The sequence below is a fragment of the Coregonus lavaretus genome, assembly GCF_964263955.1.
Source record: "Coregonus lavaretus genome assembly, chromosome: 39".
Lineage (NCBI taxonomy): Eukaryota > Metazoa > Chordata > Actinopteri > Salmoniformes > Salmonidae > Coregonus > Coregonus lavaretus.
Genome location: NC_140026.1, coordinates 2,601,528 through 2,610,403, shown reverse-complemented (window position 1 = coordinate 2,610,403; position 8,876 = coordinate 2,601,528). Strand labels below are relative to the sequence as shown.

The window sequence follows — 8,876 nt, the reverse complement described above, 5'->3', positions numbered from 1 at the left end:
CCTCCACTCTTCTGGCAATGCTTTCCACTAGATGTTGGAGCATTGATGCAGAGACTTGTTTCCAAGTAGCCACAAGAGCATTAGTGAGGTCGGACACTGATGATTGTCGATTAGGTCTGACTCGCAGTCGGCGTTCCAATTCATCCCAAAGGTGTTCAATGGGGTTGAGGTCAGGGCTCTGTGCAGGCCAGCGGCGCAGCAGTCTGAGGCACTGCATCTCAGTGCTAGAGGCGTCACTACAGACCCTGGTTCAATTCCAGGCTGTATCACAATCCGGCCGTGATTGGGAGTCCCATAGGGCGGCGCACAATTGGCTCAGTGTTGGCCAGGGTAGGCTGTCATTGTAAATAAGAATTTGTTCTTATCTGACTTGCCTGGTTAAATATCTATTTTTATGTTCTTCCACACCAATTTCGACAAACCATTTCTGTATGGACCTCGCTTTGTGCCATAGGGCATTGTCATGCTGAAACAGGAAAGGGCATTCTCCAAACTTTTGCCACAAAGTTGGAAGCACAGAATCATCAAGAATGTCATTGTACGCTGTGGCGTTAAGATTTCCCTGACTTGTTGGAAAGGTGGCATCCTTGACAGTGACATGTTGAAAGTCACTCAGCTCTTCAGTAAGGCCATTCTACTTTAAATGTTTGTCTGTGGAGATTGCATGGCTGTGCGATCGATTTTATACACCTGTCAGCAACGGGTGTGGCTGAAATAGCCGAATCCACTAATTTGAAGGGGTGTCCACATACTTTTGTGTATATTTACAGTAGTGTATTGTGTAATTTCAGAGTTTCAACATCTTTACTGATAACAAAACTCTATAATTGAATGTCTGGCATTTGATTGGAAAACCCCTGGTAATAAAACAGAATAGAATATTATAGACTATTATAGAAGAGAAGAGAAGAGAAGAGAAGAGAAGAGAAGAGAAGAGAAGAGAAATGTCAAAAGAGAACTCTCCAAACTAGTACTTTAGGTTGATCAGTTATGGTTTAGTTGCAACATCAGGAAATACTAACAGAAATACATATCAAGAACTTGAGACACGTGACGTCCTTTCTCTGATAAAAATAGTGATGTGCAACATTTTATAACCGCCCCCTCATCTAAGAAAGCAAGGACCTCTCACTATACTTTAACAGTAACCTGCTGTAGTTCTACAACCAACACACACAAATGTCTTGTGTGTTTGTAAAACTGAAATGTGATTGCAAAGAGGTCGTTCAAGTAAGCATAGATTTCCATACTTTTTCATAATGGTCCCCTGAGGGAATCGAACCCACAACCCTATTCCATTACTGTGCTACATTCCACGTGTAAACTACCTGATCAGGTCTTGCTCATATTCTCACCATCCTACAGACAAGGTCTTAATGACTAATGGCATCACTGTTCCAGTTAGGGGGGTTCTGTGTCTGTGTTAATATCTATGTGGTCAGACAGACAGACAGACAGACAGACAGACAGACAGACAGACAGACAGACAGACAGACAGACAGACAGACAGACTGTGTCTGTGTCACGGAGACCACCAGACAGGAAGTGACACAATATGTTACATGAAACGTAGAAGGGGGCCTTTGTCAGTAAGCTAGGACCCACTTCCTCACAAAAAACACACTGAACAATGAGCATGCAGGATAACTCATGCAAACCCTTCTGCAGGCATACGACGCCTACATGAAAATACACACACACACCGTTCTGATACCATCAGCCTGATCACCGCAATAACAGACGCCAAACACGCACTCCTCATTCTCTAACTCTCAAGCTGAGTGAAGGGGTATTTTCAGATAGATTGTGACTTCCTTTTCAACTAACATACAGGCAGTCTTTTTTAGAACAGCAGCTCTCATCAAAATAAGTATCTTCTCTCCCTTCTCTACTCTCTCTCTCTTCTCTGTGTGTTTTGGTGAGTCTAGCTAGCTACCAGTCAGTCACAGAGAGATAGGGAGGACGTACAGCCAGAGGAAACAGACACACAACACCTAACAGAGATGTCTGGTGGTCCCCTCTCCTGCTTCTCCAAACAGGGAATACTCCTACTCTCTATCCTCCACTATGGTTAGTATTGTATGGATTCTTTACTTTCTCCTGTTCATGTTTTGTATCTATTGCATGTACTTGCTTGTATAATAAAGTTAGCTAAACTGTTCAACGGTTAACTTCCTTGTTGGTTTGCACATGTTGTGTGTTGATTTGGAAGTGCCTTGTCAGTGATTGGTTGGATATATCAAAACATTTACTTTATTACTGTGTGATAACACCTCTGACTATATTCAGACAAACATATATGGTGTTTTGATAATGCATTTTTTTATGAAACACATTCCGTCTGTGATGGTTGGATCAATAGCTTTTGCAGTGCCTCTGGAAAGCAGGAGATCTTACGATCATGTTCTAGATGCATGTCATTCATTATATTTAAGGTGATACTGGATTGTATCCAATGTTTTTAAGGCGTCCCTTACAAAAATAACTCGCTATCACTTTATTTGGATAGTCCCAAGTAGGTAGTTTGTAGATGATTTGTAGATGTTCAATAACTGTCAACAACATTTCCACTAACTATCTACTAACCCTAACCCTAGCCTTAACTCTAACTTTAACTCTTATCCTAACCTTAACCTTTACCCTAACCATTATTCTAAACCTAACCTTAACTTAAACTTAGCAAGCAGTTGCTTTTCAACAGATAGTTTGTTGATAGTATGACCATCTGTAGATCATCTACAGTGCATTCGGAAAGTATTCAGACCACCTCCCCTTTTCCACATTTTCTTACGTTACACCCCTATTCTAAAATGGAATAAATCAATACAAATGTTCATCAATCTACACACAATACCCCATTATAACAATGCGAAAACAGGTTTTTAGAAATTTTTGCAAATATATTAAAAATGAAAAAACAGATACCTTACTTACATAAGTATGCTATGAGAATCGAAATTAAGCTCAGGTGCATCCTGTTTCCATTGATAATCCTTGAGATGTGTTTACAACTTGATTGGAGTCCACCTGCGGTAAATTCAATTGATTTGTCATGATTTGGAAAGGCACACACCTGTCTCTATATAAGATTCCACAGTTGACAGTGCATGTCAGAGCAAAAACCAAGCCATGAGGTCGAAGGAATTGTCCGTAGAGCTCTGAGACAGGATTGTGTCGAGGCACAGATCTGTGGAATGTTACCAAAAAATGTCTGCAGCAATGAAGGTCCCCAAGAACACAGCGGCCTCTATCATTCTTAAATGGAAGAAGTTTGGAACCACCAAGACTCTTCCTAGAGCTGGCCGCCCGGCCAAACTGAGCAATCAGGGGAGAAGGGCCTTGGTCAGTGAGGTGACTGAGAACCCGATGGTCACTCTGACAGAGCTCCAAAGTTCCTCTGTGGAGATGGGAGAACCTTCCAGAAGGACAACCATCTCTGCAGCACTCCACCAATCAGGCTTTTATGGTAGAGTGGCCAGATGGAAGCCACTCCTCAGTAAAAGGCACAAGACAGCCCGCTTGGAGTTTGCCAAAAGGAACCTAAAGGACACTCAGACCATGAGAAACAAGATTCTCTGGTCTGATGAAACCAAGATTGAACTTTTTGGCCTGAATGCCAAGCGTCACATCTAGAAGAAACCTGGCACCATCCCTATAGTGAAGCATGGTGGTGTCAGCATCATGCTATGTTGTTGTTTTTCAGCGGCAAGGACTGGGACATTAGTCAGGATCGAAGGAAAGATGAACGCCGCAAAGTACAAAGAGGTCATTGATGAAAACCTGCTCCAGAGCACTCAGGACCTCAGACTGGGGCGACGGTTCACCTTCCAACAGGACAACAACCCTAAGCACACAGCCAAGACAATGCAGGAGTGGCTTTGGGACAAGTCTCTGAATGTCCTTGAGTGGCCCAGCCAGAGCCCAGACTTGAACCCGATCGAACATCTCTGGAGAGACCTGAATATAGCTGTGCAGCGACGCTCTCCATCCAACCTGAGGATCTGCAGAGAAGAATGGAGAAACTCCCCAAATACAGGTGTTCCAAGCTTGTAGCATCATACCTAAGAAGATTTGAGGCTGTAATCGCTGCCAAAGGTGCTTCAACAAAGTACTGAATATTTCAGTTTTTAAATTGTAATTAATTTGTACACATTTCTAAAAACATGTTTTTGCTTTGTCATTATGGGGTATTGTGTGTAGATTGATGAGGGAAAAATAACAATTGAACCAATTTTAGAATAAGGCTGTAACGTAACAAAATTTGAAAAAAGTCATGCGGTCTGAATACATTCCGAATGCACTATATATGGTACTATCCAAATAAAGTGTGACCAAATAACTCTTAAGTAATAAGTTCCACTGCAGGACAAGAACAACTGCTGTTATGTCCTACATATTAAAGTTTGCGTCATTGTAACTGCATTCTTTTTTTCATAATTAATGAAAGAAGACATTTTTTAAAGGTTAATAATACATAATTGATTGTTGCCCATGGAGTGTATGATGCATTTCTGGTGCATAATTACACAGTAAAAACATTATGTAATAATAATAATAATAATAATAATAATAATAGTAATTATAGTAATATTAGTAATAATAAAAATAATAGTAACAATAAAAATAATAGTAATAATAGTGTAAATATATCTATATATAATAGCAATAATAATAACAATAATAATAACAATAATAATAATAACAATAATAATAATAATAATAATAATAATAATAATAATACTAGTAATAGTAGTAATAATAGTAATAATAATAATAATACATGGTTTTTATATAGAGCTTTTCATGGATCCAAAATGTTTGCATTTCCACATAGTTGATTTGTACTTAGACGTGAGCCAAGGAACATTTATTGATAAAGATGCACCCCTACTTCTCTTGTCCTGTAATCTCATCCTGTTCTGCTGAATGCGGGGGAGGAGTGGACTTTAATAAACTAAAGTATAGGACCCACACACTCAAATATGTAAAGATATGTTAAATGTGGATATTTTAAATGTCATACAGTATAAATGAAACCTGGAAAAGTGCTATTTAAATTAAATCCATTATTATCTATTCATTGATGGGTAACACTTTACATTGCAGTGTATTATTGTGTAATTATTTGTGTAGGCACACTGTAGGTACACTGTGTACCGTGTAACAATGAGTAACTACAATACTTTCTACACTGTACTTACATGAATAATAAATACACAGTAATAACAGCCCTGTAGTGTAAGTGTAACCATTGATTGATGTCAGAATGTCATGTTGTGTATTTGTGTGTTTCAGGTGTGGGTATTTCTCTGTTGTTCAACAAAGGAGTGGGAGACTCAGTGGAGCTGCCCTCAGGCTTAGAAAGGAAAGATTTAAAGTCAATAGAGTGGAAGTATAACAAAATGGTCATTGCAGAATTTGAAGATAACTTTACCTTACCAAGATCACAGTTTGAGGGGAGACTAGAAATGAACGACAATAGCTTTAGTTTAACAATCAGAGAACTGACACTGCAAGACTCAGGTGAATTTCTAGTTTCTGCCGCATCAAACGAAGGACACCAGATTCCAACCATGACCATCCATCTTCAGATCCATGGTAGGCTGCTTTGTGTTATTCCAAAGTTTTATCCTGTATTGGTATGGTCCATTTAGAATGATTCTCTCTCTCTCTCTCTCTCTCTCTCTCTCTTTCTCTCTCTCTCTCTCTCTCTCTCTCTCTCTCTCTCTCTCTCTCTCTCTCTCTCTCTCTCTCTCTCTCTTGCTCTCTCTCTCTCTCTCTCAGAGCCTATATCCAAGGTGGCGATCCAGAAGAAGATGTAGCTATTGGCCAACCAGTCCTGTTCAGTGTGGCTGCTGTGCAACGTGTCAGTCTGCTCCAACCTCTCCTACACCTAGGAGAGAGGGAATGAGACGTACAGGGACGACCAGCAGATACACTTCTCTCTGTCACCAGCAGACGGAGACATCAGTGTAACCTGCAACGCCTCCGACTCAGTCAGTTGGAAATCTGCATCTACAATAGTAAAGTGTAGTAATGACACAACAACCCCAGGTAACCAGATATCATAATAATCCACTCCATACACTTTTCATACAGTGTGCTTCTGTGCTTATGTTGTCAAATATAATATACAGTATTATGTAATACATGCGATTACATTGGGTAGATATAATATACAGTATTATGTAATACATGTGATTACATTGGGTAGATATAATATAGAACTCTGCAGGCTTTAGCATATTGCAGAGTCTAATCCAGTGGTTCCCAGCTCCAGTCCTCCAGTACCCCCAACAGTACACATTTTTATTGTAGCCCCGGGACAAGCACACCTGATTATACTTGTCATTAATCATCAGGCCCTCATTGAGTTAATTCAGAGTTTTTTTTTGGTCTGGGACTACAACATAAAATGTGTGCTGTTGGGGGTACTAGAGGACTGGAGTTGGGAACCACTGGTCTAATCCAGTGTTTCTTAGTCCTGGTCCTGGGGACCCAAAGGGGGGCACAATTTAGTTGTTGCCCTAACACTACACGCTTGATTCCACTAAGGTATGATGATGAGTTGATTAGTGGAATCAGGTGTGTTAGTGCTAGGGCAAAAAAGAAAACGTGGACTCCTTTGGGTCTCCATTACCAGGTTTAAGAAACACCAGTCTAATCACATCTGTGTTATAGAGTATGATACATGGCTGGCCTGGAATAGGATCTACATCGGGGTACCAGTAGGAGGCGCTGTGGTGCTGATCCTCACTGTAGCTGTGAAAGTGTATTACTGCAGGGGCCGCTGTAACACGGGTTTGTACAGCATAGGGGCCTCATCTATACTTAAAGGGACATTTTAGGCTCTGGATGTATTCTTAGAATGTTTATGATGTTGCATAAGCATAATTAGATATTTTGTTCAAAATGTTGGGCTTAGGGATATTATGGAAATCGAAAAGCGAGTGTGAAACCTCAGAAGTGTGTAATGTATTAATTATTGGGTATGTTTGTGGATATCCTGTTTAGTATCTATCTTATTGGTTGATATTTTGTTATTGTCATAAACAGCAGATCTAACTGACAACACAAGAATGAAAGATGTAAGTATGGAGTAAACTACCAGAATTTTGGTAACTTTCAAGAATTGTATGTAATTTATCACTAGACAACTAGAGCCCCTTTTGGTATTTCAGATGATCACAGGTGTCTGTAATTATCTCTGGCCCTCTGTGTGGCCTTATCATGTAAAATATATGAAATAACTAAATGAGATTATTTAAAAATAATTAAATTGAATCACAAAGCTGTGAAAAAAATTCAAAAATCAAAACGATGTTTTATATGAGGGTTTTAGCATAAATATCCTTTATGTTTGTTTAAAAAAAAAATGGGGTCAAACTGGTGGCACTTGTGAAAAAAGTTAATAGCTGGAAGAGTTACAGAGTTAATTGAAAATATGGCCATTGTTGATTAGATGCTTTTTTAAATTAATTAGGCTAGTTTATCTTGAACCATATGGTCTATCCACTAGAAACTCACAGACAATATGGACACAGCAGAGGTGTAAAATACTTAAGTAAAAATATTTTAAAGTACTGCTTAAGTAGTCATTTTGGGTATCTGTACTTTACTTTACTATTTATATTTATGACAACTTTTACTTTTACTCCGCTACATTCCTAAAGAAAATAATGTACTTTTTACTCCATACACATCCCTGACACCCAAAAGTATTCATTACATTTTGAATGCTTAGCAGGACAGGAAAATGGTCCAATTCACACACTTATCAACAGAACATCCCTGGTCATCCCTACTGCCTCTGATCGAAAATCTGATTTATTCAATTCTCCACGTGGTCTAAAGGGCACATCATGTAATATAACAGGCTTTCAAAATTAAAATGTACAATTTATACATAAAATGTCAAAGGGATGTTCCTCTGGATTATATGTATAAAGTGGTTACTATGGAGACTGGGATGTCCAAGCACTGTTTTCATGGAACGACCCATGTATGTGTACTGTATTCCGCTATACTGTGTACTGTAATTGCTGATAGGCAGTGTTTTTGTGCAATGTTCATCCGTTTTGTTTATAGGTTTAAGTACCTTTTTCTGTATATATTCCAGACAAGATCAAACAGTCAGGCAATGTCCATCTATGAGACCGTAGGTGATCTGGCTGTCCCAAGACTGAACACGGTGAGAGCGAGACATGAATGGTCATACCTGATATCTTTGAACATAAATAAAATAAAACAGTCTCTGCGTGAATAGGAGACTATGTAGTCTACTTGGAAATTGTCTACATTTCATAATGCTGAAACAGTTTCTTCTTGGTTGCCTGTCACATTTAGCCGCAGACTCTGTATGACAAGATCACATTTGGACGCCAGCCAGAAGCCCCTTCTTCTTCCAACCAGGAAGAACTGTGAGCTGAACAGGATGTGGTCATAATCTGGGCATCTATAGATATAGAACCCTCTGCATCCTTCATGTGTACCTTCTGTACATAGATGTTACTGTTTCATTTCATCACGACCTGCACATTTCTGTTTTGTTTTGCTTACTTGTTCAGAACTAGAATCTTCGTCTGTTCATGATCATTATGTGGTACAACTTGTTATTTTCAAGATATTCAGAGTTACATAACTATTTCCTAGGTTCTATTGCATTCTATTGTTGCATTAACTGTTTATATTTGCGTAATAACAACTAATCGCAATACAAAACCATATTCTTTAAGATTACCGGTGATTCTGTGGGACTCTACAAGAGTTGAAAACAATTTATTTGTATGTATTGTAGTTTAGATGTGTATTGTACAGTAAAACGTTTTACATTCCACAGATATGCTTTGTAGAAATCACATAGGCCACATTCCCAT

General features: G+C 39.0%; 1 long non-coding RNA gene across 1 annotated transcript; it reads left to right on the top strand.

Moving 5' to 3' along the window:
- The first annotated feature begins 7,052 nt into the window (after window positions 1-7,052).
- Window positions 7,053-8,413, top strand: LOC311113022. Its single transcript, XR_014610949.1, has 3 exons — window positions 7,053-7,088; window positions 8,120-8,191; window positions 8,347-8,413. It is a non-coding gene; the product is annotated as an uncharacterized lncRNA (long non-coding RNA).
- Window positions 8,414-8,876: the final 463 nt, after the last annotated feature.